The sequence below is a fragment of the Apus apus genome, chromosome 2, assembly GCF_020740795.1.
Source record: "Apus apus isolate bApuApu2 chromosome 2, bApuApu2.pri.cur, whole genome shotgun sequence".
In the NCBI taxonomy this organism is placed as follows: Eukaryota; Metazoa; Chordata; class Aves; order Apodiformes; family Apodidae; genus Apus; species Apus apus.
In genome coordinates this window covers 62628041-62646534 of record NC_067283.1, presented here as the reverse complement: position 1 = coordinate 62646534, position 18494 = coordinate 62628041, and the positions used below count along the sequence as shown (strand labels likewise).

Sequence of the window (18494 nt, the reverse complement as noted above, 5' to 3'; positions counted from 1 at the left end):
TAAATCTTCCCTCTTCCAGTTTAAAACCATTATCCCTTGTCCTGTCACAACATGCCCTTGTAAAAAGCCCCTCCCCAGCTTTCCTGTAGCCCCTTTCAAGTACTGGAAGGCCACTATAAGGTCTCCCTGGAGCCTTCTCTTCTCCAGGCTGAACAAGCCCAACTCTCAGCCTGTCTTCATAGCAGAGGTGCTCCAGCCCTCTGATCATCTTTTAAGGCCCTCCTCTGGACTCACTCCAACAGCTCCATGTCTTTTCTGTGTTGGACTCCAGATGGGGTCTCATGAGGGTGGACTAGAGGGGCAGGATCACCTAATTCTCATCACACACTATGACTTTTTAGTAGAAGAGTTTTCATCAGTTTTTTGTTTGGGTTTGTTTGGTTGGTTGGTTGTTTTTTTCCTGGCAAATATATATCCACTTTGATTCTTCAGTAGAAGCTGGGCAAGGCAGGTACATTTATATTACATTATTTAGTGATATAATATCTCTGTACGCTTGGTGGTCTCATTACTTTTGAAAACATACTGCAAGAATTCTGACTGCCTCTCCTTATACTGTTCCATGCCTGTATGCAGCTATGAAAGGTATCTGAAACAGCATGTAGTCATGTTGTGCACCCAATTTACCTAGCAAGTTCCTTAATACTGCTACTAGGATGTAAATAGCAAATACCAGATGGTAGCAAAGTCAGTGAGGAATGGCTTATCATCAGTCGCTCCAGCAAAATCCACAGATAATTCATGGGTTCTGAACTGAGCTCTTGGCCAATGATTCCTTTTTGTTCTGTTACTCTGAAAAGTCAAATTTATATCCCAATTGAGTACACCTACAGATTTTATTAGCTTCTGAAATTTGTAGCAGGCTTGCTGACTACAGTTTAAGTCTCTTGATAGTGAATAGTTACACATAATTTTTAAATTACCAAAATTATTAATTACTTTGAAAGATTTCTTCTAGCAAAAAGTAGATAGTTTCTATGCTGTGTGACTGTACTTGTAATAATCAGCTCCCACAGGTCAATTAAAAGCTCCAGGGTTTAGTCAGCAAGCAGACACCCATCACTGCTTCATGTACTTAGAGGGAATGGAAGTTGTTGCTTAATTATTCCATTTAAAACTGGATGGAAAAGGGGTCATTGAGGGTGTAAACTTTTACTTTCAATTTATATGGCTGGGAATTATACTTAGTAGGACAAGAGCTTTTCTTTTTGCATAACTTAATTTAAAATCATAGACTTTTGAGTGATCTTCAGAAAGTAAATGGGATTCTAATTAATTTTGCTTTTGCAATTGCAGGACTTAGTAATGAACTAAACATAGACTGAAATCATGAGGAAATTGAAGAGATCTTTTGAAATATGTGTGAAAATGTCAGATGGATCTGTTGAACATGTGTTTCTTTCATATGATGCAACCAAATGTTTAGGTTTCCAGCCTATATAATAAATTGTGTGCAGTGCCTCTCTCAGCCTTCTGTGACATGTGTTCAAGGTGTGAAACCCATTATTCTAAAAGCTTTAAGTTGTCAGTGGAATTCTAGGAAAGCAGGGAAATATGTAGTATTACATTTTGTAAAGAAGCAATCTGTCTACTTTCGAGTGTCACATTTTTGTGTCTGATTTATTGCCGTTACATCCATATGTACAGCTTATGTGCAGCTCCAGGACACTAGTACTGTGAAATCCTGCCTTCCTCAAACTGAATAATTTCATAGAATGCCCTTCTGGTTTTGAATAGATTGCTTTGGAGTGAACTTGTGATCATTAATATTTGCTATGTGATCCAACTGTTAGGTGTGTGCAATGTAAAATACTGGAAGACACAACAGTTTTCCTGCTCTAACTTTAGTATTTCCTAGTGAGAATTTTGTACTCTCTATCGATTGTCCCTTGTGTATCATAGACCTTCTTTACAACAAATAAAGAAAATAAAGAATACAGGTTTTAGAAAGGTTGCTGATTTTTCATCAGTCTATCATAACATTAACATTAATCTAAATTATGGTTTTTTTGTTATGTCTTTACTGACATTCTCTTCAAAATATATTGAAGTTCTGTGTATTGAGTCCATCTTTCTATTTTTATTTCAAATTGTTTATTTAAGGTGGTAATTTCTTTTTAACTGCCTCAAGCAAATGCAGAAGAAACAGAAATCAGTTTCAAGCTTTGAGAGCAGTAAAAACAAGTAGGTGCTGCTTTGATCTTGATTCAGACTGGTTTTATGAAAACATTGCCTGTTGTTACTTGAGATATCTTATCCCAACTTATTCTAAATGACAAAAATGTTACTGATACTTTGATGACTCATGTGAACTCAGTTTTACTGCATGGTCTGTTATTTCAATAATGCACACAAGAACAATAGTACAATACTGTAAGGATTACATTTAACAGTGAACTCGAGATAATTAGTGACTTTTAATATGTCTCTTTGAGCAGAGAGTGCTCAATTGGAGTGGTTGCACATGCAATCTGGTGTCAGTGTAACCAGGAACTGTTGGTGGCCATATAGTGTCACCTGGTCAGCTACATACTTACACTCAAGATTACACTCCAAATTACACTGAAGACTGGCTTTGTATGTCTGTAATTTGTACTGGTGCTCTTACATATAGAACTGCACTGGATGGGAAAGCAGCAGCAACTTTTCAGAATGCTTTGCCCAAGGAAGAGACACAGCAGTTTTTATAAAGACCAAACTGTGGAAGTAGGGCTGACGTCAAGGAGGCTGAATAAACTAAATGGAAGTCTATAAAGATCAGAGACCTGATATTTCTATTTTAAAATATAATGCCATGGGATTAAAAACACCAAGTGCCTTATATTCAACAAACCTAAAAGGATTATCCATGTCAAAGACAAAAAAAAAAAAAAAGGTTCCATGTTACATGACTGGATTTGGTTTGCTTAAATCAGACCACCCACCCAGCCTGGTATAGTATCTTCTATACAAAGCATACATATTTACTGTTAACCTCTTACTGACTTTAGATAACATTTCTGGAGACATGGAAGGTATATTGTAGCCCAGTTGCCAATATGGACACTTGAAGATTGTTTCTCGAGTAATATCGTTGTGGCCACCCATTGAGCAGCCAACTCTTATCTGTAAAACCAGTTTGAAAAGCAATGGCAGCTCTGTTGTAGATATTAGCTGACACCTTTCAACTAAATCTTTTGCTTCACTGATCATCGGTCTCTGTGTTAAACAAGCCAAAACCCAAGCAGATAAAGGAGAGATTTGAGATTACTGTAAAAACTGCAATGATGAAAGGATTTGCCAGTTCAGAGTCATCTACCATTTGCCAAGGATTCAATGTAACCACAGACCAATGTTTGCTTTACCATAATTTCTCTTTATTTTCAGCCAATGTCCTGTGCACCATTCCATGCAGTTTAATAATTTTCTTTCTAATGCCCAAGGCAGCTGCTGTGTCCTGCCTGAGTAAGAAGATTACAGTTGCAATGGCAAGTATCTAAACACATTAAATTTATCTCCTGGTCCTCCCATAATTGAAGAACCTGGTTGTTGAAATTTTGCTGCCTGCTGGAGAATTTCAAAACCATGGAAAGGCTGGAGTTGGACTCTAATGGCTTTACAGTTCTGTCATTATCCTTCATGCAAGTCACAGTGTAAGAGTGGGCTCAGGTGGCAGGGACAGAAAAAAATCCTCATTACATTGCACACTGGAGCATAGGAGGTTCCATGTAAACATAAGGAAAAAGTTTTTAACTGTGAGGGTGACAGAGCCCTGGCACAGGCTGCCCAGAGAGCGTGTGGAGTCTCCTTCTCTGGAGACATTCAAAACCTACCTGGATGTGTTCCTGTGTGACCTACTGTAGATGATCCTGCTCTGGCAGGGGGGTTGGACTAGATGATTTTTTTAGGTCCCTTCCAACCCCAACTATTCTATGATACTGTATCTGCCAATCTCATTCATACTGCCCTCCTCCTAAGAAGACAGTGCAGCATTTAATACAGAAACTATATTTTAAACATTTCCTTACCTGTTTTCTTCCCACTTTGTAAGTTGAGTGTCTTATTACCTCTACAGTCAAAATGGTAAATAGCCTAGTACGGACAAAAGCACCATATAAACCTAAGCCCTCCATTCATAAATAACTATATCTTTGTGCTTCTGAACTATCTTGCTTTTTTCTTTTTTTTCTTCTGCTTTTTTCTTCTTTTGGTTTTTGTTTTGTTTTATGCAGTGTATTATAGTGTAAAGGTGAAGGCAAATGTGGTCTGCATATATCCAAATGGCCTGTGTATTTTAAGTGTATCTGTAGGACTAGGGAGAGTATGGCTGCCCCAGACTGATCTTCCTTTTCCATTCTAAAGCCTCAGCAAGGTGTTTGTGTAGGTGTTCCTGCTGACTTATAATTTTCTTACTCTGTGGACACCAGAGAACAAAGAAAATCTATCAAATAGTAACCCAAAGATAACTAGAAATTTTTCCATGATGCCTTAGAGGATTTCACTGTATTCTGACAGGTATTTATATATCTATATATATGTGGTTTTCTTCAAGGAATCATTACATTTTGAAGTGCTAAAATGCAGCAAAACTCTTAAACAATTTACAGTGAAAATAAATAAGATTTTTCTACAGTTCCCTGACTTCATTATCTTCCGAATTTTTATCTATAGCTACCATGAGATTACTTAAATAGCTTCTTGAAGGATCTATGTTTTAGGAAAAAATATATCCTCTTCACATTGTGTGCCATGTTTTCAGTATTGCTCTTAAAATATAGTAGTACTTATGAAGTTATACAAGAACAAACAAGTTAAAATTAATCAAGAACAGCTATATTCTAATGCTAAAGTAAAAATACATCCACATAAGACTGACTTGTGTCAGAAACAAGCAAAATAATGAACACCAAAACAGAAGAAAAAGGCTATAAAATGGAAAAGCACTCTGCTTGAATAACAGATTGCCCCTGTTTTACAGATGGGAAAACTGGGGCACGTAGAGAACTTAATTGATTTCCCTAGTGTCACCCTATAAATCATTGATGTGACAAGTCCTAAAGCTGATTCTGTGTGAGAGCTGTGCAGCTAACTCTTTGCCTGACTCTCTTCAATAAACAGATTCTGAAAGCATGTTCTCTTGCATGCAATAATTTATACTTGATGCATGAGAAGCCTGAAGTACGAGCAGATAATGCTATTTGATCTGTATTTTGCAAAAAGCCCTTCCAGATACTCTGTTCTACTTGATCCACTTCTTTCATAAACAGTTTTTGTGTTGCAGCCTTCTTTCCTTGTTCCATCTTCTTTCTCTTTGTGTAAATGAAATGGCATATCCTCTCTTGCAGGTTCTGCATTTATTTCATGCTCTCTTGAGTTTGGATCACATAACTCATCTCAGCCTCTCTGAGAGGCTAACCTCTTCTTCACTGGAGCTGGGTCATGAATAATTTCCTAGAAAGTGAAGCATTACCTCTTCTTCAGCCCTGGAGCAGAGTGAATATTAACTGTGAGCAATTATTACCAGTACCAGCCAGGTATCAGGTAAACCTGCAAGTGCTGCAGGCCCCTCTTAGCCCTGGGCTTTTGGAAATTACTACATGAATTACCAGGCCCCCTCAGCTTCCTGGCCTCTGTATTAAGTCCTTGTTCACTTTTAATCAGTCCCATTTGTTAGTGCCATTTGTAAATACTGGCCTTCAGCAGTCAGTGTCAGGGTCCTTTTGTGTGAGGATTGCTAGGTACTAGCAGCCATGAGCCTTTATGTCTCTTGCCTTGCCATCTGGCCTTGAGAGAAGGAAAGTGATCTGGCACAAACCTAGACTGAGTTCTTGGTTTGGGAGCATTTTCCCTGCATTTAGAAGGACCTTCAGGTCATTTGTAGCCCATACTCTGTCTTATCTCACTGCACTGTTGCTTAAAGGAATTTGGGAAAATGTTTTACAAATTTATTAAATGGTCAGAATTTTTATGACAAAAATTAAATAATATATTTCTGAAGTGCTTCAAATACAAATGTGACCACTTATCTCGTACTACATGAAGAAATTCTGTCCTTGGTTATGTATAAGAAATGAAAGGGCTAGTATTTCCTTTGTCAGAAGCTCTCTTCAGTGATTATCAATATACCTCTAAAAATTTAGCAAAAACTCTTGTCTAATGGCATTCAAGCGTAATGGAATATAGCAAAATCCTCTCTATAAAATACCTGGTGTTTTTTGTGTTTTGTTTTGTTTTTTGCAAACACGGCTGTAAGTTTTTTTCATTTATGATCTTGGAAAATAAAAATAATTTTTAAAACCACACTATAAGGACATGCCCAACTTCATGAAGCTGCTGATAATCACAAAGTGTTGGTTTGAAGGTTGGATAGAGTTTCAGTTTGGGCAAGAATTCTTGTTTCATGGCTTCTTTAGGCATTTAGGCTCTTTTCATTTAAAAACAGGTTTTGAACTGAGTGTATTAAGAGTTGGGAGGTATTTATTTTGTCATTTATATTTTTCTGCAATTCTAAGGCTGTGGTAGAAATGAAGGCTTTCTAAGCCATAATCTGTTTTCATACTGATACTGCCTTTTCTAACACTTGTGATAGGCAAGCTTATTTATGACAATGTACACAAGCAGGAAATACTCATGTGCTACGCCTATATGCCTGTGTAGGTTACATAACAATGCAAAAAACAGGAGAGCTAGGAAAAAAAATTACCCTGCCCTAGTTGCATAAAATGGATCAAAGTTACCAAAAGTTACCAGGAAGTAAGGCCTGCTAAGGTCAGGGGGTTGTTACCATATTCCACAGAAATCCTCTCCCCTGCTATGACAGCCTCTCACTGTTTGCTCCCAGTCTGGCTCACTGAAACCAATATGGAATTGGTACAGCTTCCTTACCTCTCCCATCAGATGAGAAATGTCCCTGAATGTGCCCCAAGGTGGTAGAAACAATGTAAAAATGTGCATGGTCGATCACATTGCTTCTGACAGGGTTGAAATTTAAGATCTCATCTTTGGTATCCAAAGGAGTAGATTTACCATGTCCCCAACAACATGGAAACATGTTGTTGTTGGATCTGAAGCTGGCAGTGTAACACAATTAGCAGAACTAACTGGTGGTGCTGATGAGACTGGTGAGGTTAGCCCCTTCATTCCACAAAACTGGTGCAAAGCCTTTGTGTTAACAAGTTCTGTTGTCACCATTTTCTGGTTCCAACCACTAACCAGGTTGCTAGCATATGAGGTTTGTAACTGAGCTATGTCCTAACAACTCAACACTCAGCCCTGACAATATCAACTTTGTCCAAGCATAAATAGGAAGAACTTAAGTCTTCCTTTTTTTTTTTTGGCAACCTTTACTGAAGAAGTAGGGAATCTTAAGAAGTAGTAACAAGCAGTTACATTAGCCCGTTCCCTTTCGTTTTAAAGTTCTGCAATTACAAATATTTAAACAAAATTTTCTGTAATTCTCAATTAAGTTTGTGCACAGTTTTCTATTGATCCCTGTCTTCACTGTAACCCCTGTCAAGTTTCTAGAGCTTGAAAAACCTAAGTGACCTGACATATTTATATCATTTTTGTTGTAATAGCTAGGAAAGACTGAAGGACTGTAGTGCAAATATGTGGAGAGTCAGCTGGATGCAGGATATACTGGCTAAAATTTTGTATTAGCTTGAGTGGATCAAAATAATGAGTTTACATGAAGATATGACATTTTTAGTGTGATAAATTGCAGTGCCATTTATACCACATCCTTTAGGAGAAATAAACAGTTGTAAAATTGTTTAGCCAGAAGCCTTCTTATTTTCAGACAGTGGCTTCATTCTCATTTCTTTGGTGTACTATAATAAAACAATAGGCCGTTTGCTTTCTTGGCAGTCTTTTCTGTATCAGCTCAGACATGTTCACCAGTGTAGCATTTGAACCCAGCTATGGCTGTTATGCCAAGCAAATTTGTCTTCATAGTTGCATGAAAGAGTCTAAAATGTAAGTATCTCATGTCTTACATATCTGTTTAGTGTCATCACCTCACAGACACTAGTTTGTGTTCTTGCTCCTTCTGACATAAAGAGATAAAACACAAAGGATGAGAGGCTGACACTGAGACAGAATTCTCTGTGGAGAATTCATAGTTAGCTGTTGAAGTGTGGCTAAGGCAACCTAGGACTAGCTCAATTTGTGCCCCATCTCAATTGTCTAAAATGCAGTATAATAGCATTTTGCCTTTGAAAACCAGCTGCTTATTGTACTCCTGCCTTAACTGGTGTAGAGAGGTATGAAAGGGAAAATGGGCATAGATTGTGAAAGTGGAAAGCAGTAAACTTTATTTTTTTTTTCGTGAGGACGTAATTTGTTCTCCATGCTTGAAGCATCACAATGTGCTGAAACTAAAGTAAGGGTTTGTGACTCCTGCCATGTTGTGAGGCATGCTCATAGAGTCCCTTCAGGAGCAGAGCAACGTTTAGGGAAAATAAAGAACAATTGTCTGAAGCCAGGTGTGGTAGTAAAGTAAGACAAAATTTCATGTTGGGCAATTCAGTAAGACCTAGGGAGAAGAAGGAAAGAAGCTAGGTGAAATCTTACTGGTTTTAGTCTAAACTTGCTGAAGAGTTTTTCTCAGGAGCAGGAGTATTGTTTAGCTTTGCTCAGCTTTTTCATTCCAGTCAGGTATGGGGAAAATAGTACTCTGAGAGGAGGAAATGCAGAAGAGGAAAAAGAGCAGGGTAGGAAAACAAGGTGCTGAATACTGCTGACCTTCTGGTATGACCCAAGACTGAGTGAAGACAAGGGCAAAAACAAATGCATGTACTTTTCTCACTGTAGTTTTGCTAAATTCATATGTGTTTGTGGGAAACTGTTCTTTTCTTCCTCACGTAAGTCTAAACAATAGGGGTAGCCTCCAAATATCGGCTCGCGACAGTGTGGCTTTGAGAACATGAGAATATAGAATTGACAGCAGAAATACAACAGTAATTTCTGCCTAGTGTGCCCCTTTCGTTTATACATTTATTTTAATGAATGGTAAATTACTGTAAATAGACATTTGAAATAATAATTTTTATTTGAAGAATTATTTTATTTACATGGCACATTCTGTTTATATGTCCAGGCTTTTGTCACAGAGGCATAAGTTCCTTTCTTCTTTAGGCCCTCTTTCACAGCTATCAACCTCCTTTGAAGATGGTCAGCAAAGACTGTCAAGACAGCTATTCCTTTCCCGACTAGTCAAGACTACTAAGAAATGTGTAAAACTCCCTCTGAATTCCCATTTTCATGTATGCTGCAGACAGTTCTAATGTCTAATCCTGCCTCTTGCCATACCCACACAGAGGATTAAAAAGCTCTGTCACACAACTGCTGAAGAACATTTTTTTTTCTGTTGCTCTTCTGTTAGCAAAGATTTTATACTGTAAGAAGTTTCAGGCCTTTCTAGCTACTGGATTGTTTAATGTTTATATCCAAACCATTGTATGGGGTTTATTGATAATGTAACTGATACACTTGGTTTCGAATTTGAAACCTGCTAGGTAGGAACATAGTCATCTGATGAGTGATGTGATATTCACAGAGCTGCAGCCAAAATACTGACATCAGCTGTAATTTTTAATTAAAAATCTAGTTTTTTAGAAGGGTTTATAATACGGTCTTAACACCTTGCATTAGAGATTATAGCATGTTTTTTGTTGATCCATCTCAGTAATTAATTTAACCTGCAATTAAATTGTACAGCTTGTTTCACTTTTTGTCATGTTAAAATTCTCCTCAGTATAGGATGTTGCTGATTAGTTTGAATGATTGTAAAAACCCCTGGTGTCTTCCAATTTTTAATTCTTTACTATTGTCTGGGCTACGTAAGGACTTTTTTTGAAGAGAACAAGGTTGCACACAGTGGTATAGGTGTTGAAAAGAACTTAGAAAGTAGTGTGCCTTTAATTTGACATACTTCTTTTCTGATGCAGTGCAAAAGGCAGTGAGCTGAGATGTGTACAACAGCACACAACTGCATTTTCTGTGATAACTTTATGCATATATTCTAAAGAAGATGTTAAAAAGAGAAAACATGCTCATTTTTCTTCTAGAACAGAAGAGATTTATCTTACAATTTCCTTGAACTGATCTCTGTTAATGTCCTTTCATGGGTAACAAAGAATTAGGCAGAATGATGTTAGTATGCTAATGAAGAGGTGCATCTTTTGGTTGTTTTTTTATATGCAAATAATTGGCATGCTATTTAAAAATAGTAAAATGCATCACAACTAGTTTGACAGTAGTGGCTATTAAATTCTAAGCAACATGAAGTCACACTACATTTAGCACTCTTTAATGAATCATTCACTTTGGTCCTTCTGTAAGACCCTGATGTTATTTGTCATTCAGCACTATGCCTGCAGAAGTGTCAGCAGTTTTAGGGTCCTCCCTTGCCTTAGATTGAAGAAAACGCTGAAGTGTGTTATTTTTTATCATATATTGGCCACCTTCAAAATAAAAGAAAGTAATACCATTATTCTATTCTCATTAATGTAAGCAGCTTCTGAGATGTTAGGAGCCTGGGATTCATGTATGCAAAAGGAGCTTTTTTTATTCTTTTGAAAAGAAAACTGATACGTAACACTTTTTAAAACTTTCAGTTAGTGCCACCATTTTTTATTCTAATTTCATTAGCTTGCAGCATTGCATTACTTATTTTGTGTGTAATTAAATGTATTTGTACATCTTTTAGTGGATTTTGTGGAAGAGTTGGGTTTGGTTTTGCGCACAGGGTCATTTTGGACCTATTTTTTTTTCTGTTTTATCCCATTTGCTCTTTGTTCTCAGATGAGATGAGCAGAGAACATTGGCTTCAGTTGTAGGATGAGCAGAAAAATTACACTAAAGTTTTGGAGGGAAGCCAAACTCCAATTTTTTATGTATTTGATTTAAAAATATCAGGCTATAGATATATTCTAAGAGCACCCAGTCTTACTATGGGGAATCCAGTATCATGTCAAGGATGAAATTTCTGACTGTTGGTTTGTATTAATGCTGTCTTCACTTTATCAACTGTGTTCTTGCATCCAGTATTTTCACCTACTCCCAACTTATTCCTGCTTTCTCCTGTCTACAAAGCAGCAGCGTGCAGTTCTACCTGCAAGTAACTGGAGTTACACTAATGTTAGGGCCTTTCATTATCCCTGACAACCCTCTCCAACAGCTGGTGATGCTGAATCTGTGCTGAACACAGTATTGCATTGATCTGTGCTACATCAGCACCCCTCTGACAGAGCCACTGATGAGCAGTTTCCTTTCCGTAGGGTAGACAAGACATTATTCTGAGAAAACAGTTCCTAAAGTAATTTGCAGAGAAGTTGTGTGATAGGGTGTTTACCAAGGTGATTTATAAATTCTCATATAACTGATACTTGTCTGGGCTTCTGCAGTTGTTGAAAGAGATCACTGAAACAGGAATTGCATATTGTTGCCTTAGCAACTGCCACTTCATATTGTGCTTAAATCAGTTGGAAGTATGCACTGCATATTAAGGAATTGCTTCCAACAAAACCAGCCAATGTTAAATAATTCTAAATAATTTCACAAAAGAAGCTGAAGGGATGGCCTTTCCTAACAAAGACCATCATATTTTTAAGCTTGGTAGCCTCACTTCACCACAGGCTTAGCTTGGTAAAAAAAAAAAAAAGGGGCAAAATAAAATTTTTGAAAACCCACACAGACACACAAAACAAAAACGAACAGACAAAAACCAGCAAATATTTGTTTAGTCATACCACCAGAATGTATGTGATTGCCAAATTGGATGGAAGTTGCAAATATTTTTTGAAGTTTCCTCTAAACTCCATCTTCCATTCCACATCAACATTAATAGTGTAGTTTCATATATTTTAAGTGTCAGGTTTCCTGAAGGGCAGACTTTTTAACTAGTTTTTTTGTTTCATTTGTGAACTGTTTTCAGTATGAAAGGGGAAGACCTTAAACATAGTTTACCTACTCAGATTTTTCTTATTCCTATTCTGAACTGAACTTCTCATTTAGACGACTTCTGTAGATAATTGCCACAGTTTTATGGGGTTTTTTAGATGCTCTGAAAAAGAGAAAGGCAAGGCTTCTGCCAGTATTACATCAAGGCAGTTGCTGGAGTGCTCATGCTACATTATAGTTTAAAAAAACAGTTCTTCATAGAGAATTTAATATTGCTATAGCAACTTACCCAGCTTTGTGGTCACTACTCTGTGAGTTGTGTAACAATCCAGAATTGGATTTTGCTGATGTGGAAACAGGGTTGCAGAGACCACTAGGACACAGGGAGAGTCCCTTGGCAACATCGTGCAGGATCCAGGATAAAACCCAATGATGCCACCTCATGCTTTTACTGCTTAAGCAGAGGTTTACAACAGAAAGATCCAAACGAGAGGCTGCTTTAAGAGGCAACAGATATGTCCCGTTTCAGAAAACTTAATTTTCCTTCTGTAATATTGTAGACAATAAATACAGTTTGGAGAGGTAGTACGACAGAGTTGTCAACATGCTACTTTTATTACCCCTTTTCTAGGCAATGAAAAGGAGAGACAAGCAAAATGCAAACTTACTGAATTGAAAAGGAATCAGATCTTTCCAGGACCAGTTGTCATTTTTAGGTCACCGCTCACATCTCTGAATGTAATTTTCATCTGAACTGCATGGCAGGGTTTGTATGTGCTGGAAGAAGCTACATTTTCACAGCAGGAGACCAAATCAAAATGAAGCAGTCAGATGCAGGTGCACAGTAATAGAAAGGATCTATTTGCCCTGAAGCCTGAGCAATGGGCCAAGAAAGCAGAAGCAGTTTACTTCCACCTCCCTCCTCCTTCTCTCCCCGCCTTTTCCCTCCCTTGTAGCTGTGCCAAAAAGTTCATAAGGAGACCAAAGAGGTGTTCTCTTGCTCTTAATGAGCTGCATGGCCTGCTGCTGAAGGTCTGAGGCACTTCTTTGTTATGCTGATTGTGTACTAACTGGCTGTCTTAATTTCTGCCTAATCCTTCCTTCCTGCTTGCACAGCCTCAAGTCAGCCTGTGCTGAAAAATTACTAAAAGAGTTTGTCCAGTGGGCATCTGTTGCCTGTGTCCGTTCTGAATTCTTCAGTGATGCTGTGGAAAGAGCAGCACATCTGAAGCTTGTGTGTTTAAAAAAAAAAAAAAAAAAAGGGAGGAAGGGCGAGGGGGACACTTTGCTTAGGTATTATTTTATAAATCATACATTCTATCTAATCCTTTCAAAAGAAAATTCCTGCATCTTTGTTTAAAGATGGGCAGTTCAATAATGGTGGTTTGACAAAGTCAGCTGTATTGGTTGACAGTGAAATGTGACACCTTGATGAACGCTGGCTGCTTTTGACTTGGGATTCTGGAATTCTCAAGTTAAGAGCAGAGTACTTCCCTACATGTAAAGATGACCACCCAGTGCTGTTTCCAAGGCTGAAAAAAAAACTGAGCAATGTAAGCAAGGGGAAAACACTGACTCATAGCAAGTGTGAAATAGTAAAATTTAGCCACACTGGACATACAGTTCATACTGTGAGATTTATGTATGAGAATTGTGTGTTCCTTGCTAATTAGTGGTATTGTAGGGCTGAGGCAGCATCATCTAGGTTTGAGAGGAAGAAGTGTAGGAAATGAAATCTGTGTGGTGAGTTCTGCAACTTACTCTGCACCACTGGAGTGGTCAGGTTCTCTCTTTCTTTCCTCAGGTGTAAAACGGGCCAGACACATGTTGTAAAGATTAATCTGACTGATGCTTGTGTGATGTGAAAGATACAGGACTCTAAATATTAATGTCAACTTGTGAATGCATTTCTGCACAGGGTTATGAAAGAAACATCGTAAAAAGGAGGCACCTACCTGTCTGGAACTGGACAGCAGTGGTAGCATAAGCCCTAGTAAAGTGGCAGCTGTCTATGCTGTATGCTAGAAAAGTATTTTTATCCTGGCAAAACAACTGCCATGCTCAGGAGCTGAACTTTTTTAATGTTACTGTATTCCCATGTCCGCTTCTAAACCTCTAACAACTCTGTAGAAAAGCTGAGACAAATCTGTTCTTTGTCTCCAGCATTACCTTCAGAACAGGAGATATGTATACACCCTAAATGCTGGAGGAGCAGTGCTGAATAGCAAGAAAAGAGCAGTACAAAGCAGAGTTTGTGAAGAGCTGGGTTCCAGTTTCATCAAAATGGGACCATGTCATAAGTTTCTACAAAGTTCTTTTTTACAGGTTGTGACACACCTAGACTGGTCTGTCAGGAAGAGAAAACACCTACTGTTTGTAAATAGAAAGCTTAGGGACTGCTTAATTATAATTTATGAGAAATTTATTTTCTAATTATAGAAGGATTCAAGTGATTCATAAAATCAGGTCTAGAAGTTCTTCTCTGCTTTATAGGGAAGGACACATCATTGACATAATTGTTAAAATCTATTTTAAATAATTAGGCCACAACTGAAAAATTGGGAGAGAAGTATACCAGAATTGATGTAGAATAAACACTTTATAAACTGCTTTTCCTTAAACATTGTTGTACTTAGTAAAGGTCAAAATATGCATGTTTACCAGAAATATTCTGAACATGAGAGTAATCTGCTAAAACATAAACAAATTGTGACAGGTGTTTTTTGTTGTTGTTGGTTGTTTGTTTTTTTTTAATTGCCTGCTTTGTTATGTATTTAAATAACAAAAAAAGGAAAGTGGCTTTTTGTGTGGCTTCCAAGCCCTGTGATAGGTGTTCTTTTCAAAGTTTCGGGTCAGAATTGAAGCCAGCCTCCTTAAATATCAGTGGAGAGATGCTCATCAATTCCACTATGAATTGAACTCAGCCTCAAAGGAGGCTTTGACAACTGTCTGCAAATCAGTGGAGATGACTGTGTATGCAATATGCTTTCTTCTGTGGGAGAATTATAGAAGTACAGTGGCTATTAATTTTTTTATTTTATTTTTTTTTCCAAACAGAGACTCTTAAAACTAGCAAAATTCAGAGAAAAGAACAATAAGGAAACAGTGGGAAAGATAATGTGCCACATGCTCTAGCTATAATAAGTTGAAGGCCATTGTTGAAGCTATGTAGCAATATTGTGTCAAAGAATGTAAACAGGGCCTATTGTTGGTACCCATACTACTGCAGAATTTAAAACCCAATCTTGTTTTTTTTGTAATCCATTCAGATTTGCTTAAAAAAAAAAAAATGACTGCAGCCAATAAGGGTGTTTGACATTTTTTACCATTCATTCATTTTAGAAAATCAGCCAGCTGGAAAAAACTGCTTTTTATGGTATTCAGTAAAGGAAAAACTAAGTTTTGGAATTATCATGTCAGAACTTCCTTTAGGATAAATCCAACTTAAATAAAAGTCATTATTTGATTGCTAATTCTTAGACTTACAAACTACCTTACAGTATAGGAAGTGATAGAACCAGCAGCACCTGTGTTATTCTTGATGCAAACAAATATTGTGTGTGTAAATTATATTACCAGGCCATCTTGGGATGAGGGAGGTTGCCAGGCAAGTTTTTCATTCGGTGTTATTTTCATTATATCCTCCATAAAGGGGGGGGGGGAATAAATAAATCAATCCTTGTTCTATAGGAATCTTTCCAAACTGAGATGCCAAGGTTGAGCTTCCTCTGTTCCAGATGCTTTGTCAGAATTGTAGTTCCCTGAGAGCTGCAACTTGTGCATACCTGTGGAAGCAGATGAAAGAATAGAAATAAAAATGAGATATGGAATTATTTCTGCTGGTACATGCCTGAAAAAAATCATCAAAGATTATTATAATTATCGCTGTTATTAGATACCATGTCTGGTTTCTGCATATTTAAATTCTTTCTGAGAGAGGTGAAACTTAGGCACTTAGAGATCCCAGGGGAATAATTGCAGAAATTATGACATATTCCACCTCTTGAACAACTTTCAATATTGAAGCTGCATTCTGCATACTTATATTTCTTCTTAATTATACTTGGATGCAGGATACATAGTAATTTTCTGTCTTACAAATGCATGTAGCCAATTAGTCTTGTAAATCATTAATACCCAGTGGCCTAACTCATTAAATGGAATTTTCCTTTTTGGTTGTTATGGTAAAAGTCTGCAAATAGCTGAATATCATCTTCCTATATGAGCTCAGCCTTGGCCAAGGCTACAAATCCAGTAACTTGAGTGTGAACTATTCCTGGGCTTACCTGTACTCATAGCATGCTGTCTCAGTCTTTGGAGTATGTGTCTAGGTATGTACATAAATTGGTATAGGCTGTTTGGCCTCTCTGCACTTTTAATGCTACAATTTCAATGCTGTGTGACAAATTTAGTCTTCCTGATTTCTTCCCATTCCTGAGAAATTCTCAGTCCAGAAGCTCTTGTCTGGCTCACTGAGACATGGAGACCTGAGCTCGTTTTGCTTATGGAAGCAAAGATAAGACAAACGGGCAATGTGTCTCTGAAGAAACCTCTGTTTATATCAAATGATCAAACACAGGTGTTCTTTTCCTCTTCCCTTTGATTTTTTAAAAATTGTTTTTATTTTTTACATACCATGCTGGCCATTCTGTCACCTGGATGTGCAAAGATAGCACAAGTAGCTTAGACTACCTCAGTGCCAGGATTCATAGAGACAATGAAAGCAGAATGTTAGAACCAGAGAGAACCAGGGAACCACAAGAAGTTGTGAGATGAGTTACAGACCCAGTGTTGCTTTGAGTCAGTTTTGCTGAGGTACAGTATTGGTAAAGAATACAATGTGAAGACATGACTTGGTGGTTGGCCATGATGCTTTTCAGTGGGTTCCCCAAGGGTGAATGTTGCTTATCTAACATATCCTCCTCCTCTTTTTCATATTGCTTGACATCCAAGGCTTTTGCTGTAGCAGTACAGTAACATACTGGGTTGTGATTTTAAAAGCAATTATCTGAAATATTGTAGAAACAACAAAACCTCACAGTTCAGGGGAAGTGTTCCCTGTAATCTTATTACTGGCATGTTAATCTCCAGTGCCTTCTTGACATGTATTTACAAAACTCCTCTGGGGATTTCAATTTAATAACTGTCTTCTTAAAAGCAAAGAACACCTTACTGTTTAGGGGAATGAGAAATGGTTACACTGGATTTAGGTTACTTAAATCTGAGCATCTTGTATCTGTTGTTATTTGTAATTGCAGGCTTCCCAGAGAAACATGAACAGAAATTTTAAATGTGCTATAAACAACTCTTAACACATCTTAAAAGTATGCAGAATGATACATACTTTCTACTATTAGGATTCTGTTCCAGGATGTGTAACTTGGGGCTTGTGCTCCTTCTGCTCTGTACCCCACACTCATAGTCCTGGAGACTTGTAACTGCCTTTGGGGAGATGAGCTTAGTGCTCACTCTCTCCCCTCCTCTCCAGGGTTTACTTTGGAAATACTCCAGGTATGTGCACAGGGAAGGGGCAGCAAGATTTGTTCCGTGAAGTCTTTCTGTTCAGCAATTAGAGAATTATATGCATATTGTGTGTATAGATATATTAATGTATACAGCATGTATATATACACACAGTAATGTAGATGTCATATTTCTGTTCTTATTTCTTCCTGTTCTTTTTTCTGCCATTGACTGGACAATTCTGCCAATCCTGATTGTATCCTAATCTTTGCTGCTTGTACCCTAAAGAATCAAAACATTAATATCTGATCTCCAGCTTCTTGCTAATTCACATGGACCTTATGATAGAGGCCTTAAAACTTCTACATAACAGCTGCCACTAGGATGTGGTGGGAGTCTTTCAGGAGTGGGGAGGGTCTTGAAATGCAGCTTTGCTCACAGATATTAAAAGTTTGGAGTAAAATGCAAAATCATTTCTGATTCTCAAGACAGTGACAGCAGTAAAAGCAGTGAGTAAATTTAACTTACTCGACAGTTGTAATTTGCAGAATACATTTGTCAAATAGTTTGGAAGTAATCCAGGGCACATTTGGATGAGGAAAAAAAAAAAAAAAGATGGGATCAGACTTAAAATGTGAGCGAAATGTCCCCCAAGGTTTGCAGAAACAAGGCTATAAACTTCATTATACCACTTTGTAATGGACAAAGCAAAAAGGTGTTGTGGGAGGGATTTTGAACTTCAGGGAAAATCCAGTGTTGCTTCATACCTACTTGACACCTTAATGACAGTGATTTGTCTTGGGGTCTTCCACTTAACTAATTGTAAAACCAGTGCTTTCTTTTAACCTGTGTTACTGCATTTGGAAGCTAGGAGATATAATTGAAACACTGGGCTTTTTAGGCCAGTGTTGGTTTGGCCTTTAGTATGGCTGTGGCTGTGAATTGCTAAAACTCTTCTTCACTGAATGTTTATAATACATAGTGTTGACTCCACTGTCATGGAAATTAATGTGATCTGAGTACAGCTTAGTGAAACCACCAAGAAGGGATCCAGAGACGCCCTATCATTGGAAACAAGTGTGGATTTTAAATAAAAAGGAGGCAAAAAGGCTAGCTTGGTGGCATCTCTAAGTCATGCTGCAGGTGCTTTC

General features: G+C 37.7%; 1 protein-coding gene across 2 annotated transcripts in view; it reads left to right on the top strand.

The window, feature by feature from the left end:
• Nucleotides 1-18494, top strand: part of CDKAL1 (CDK5 regulatory subunit associated protein 1 like 1) — a 418797-nt gene that overhangs the window by 373317 nt on the left and 26986 nt on the right. The window lies entirely within an intron of this gene.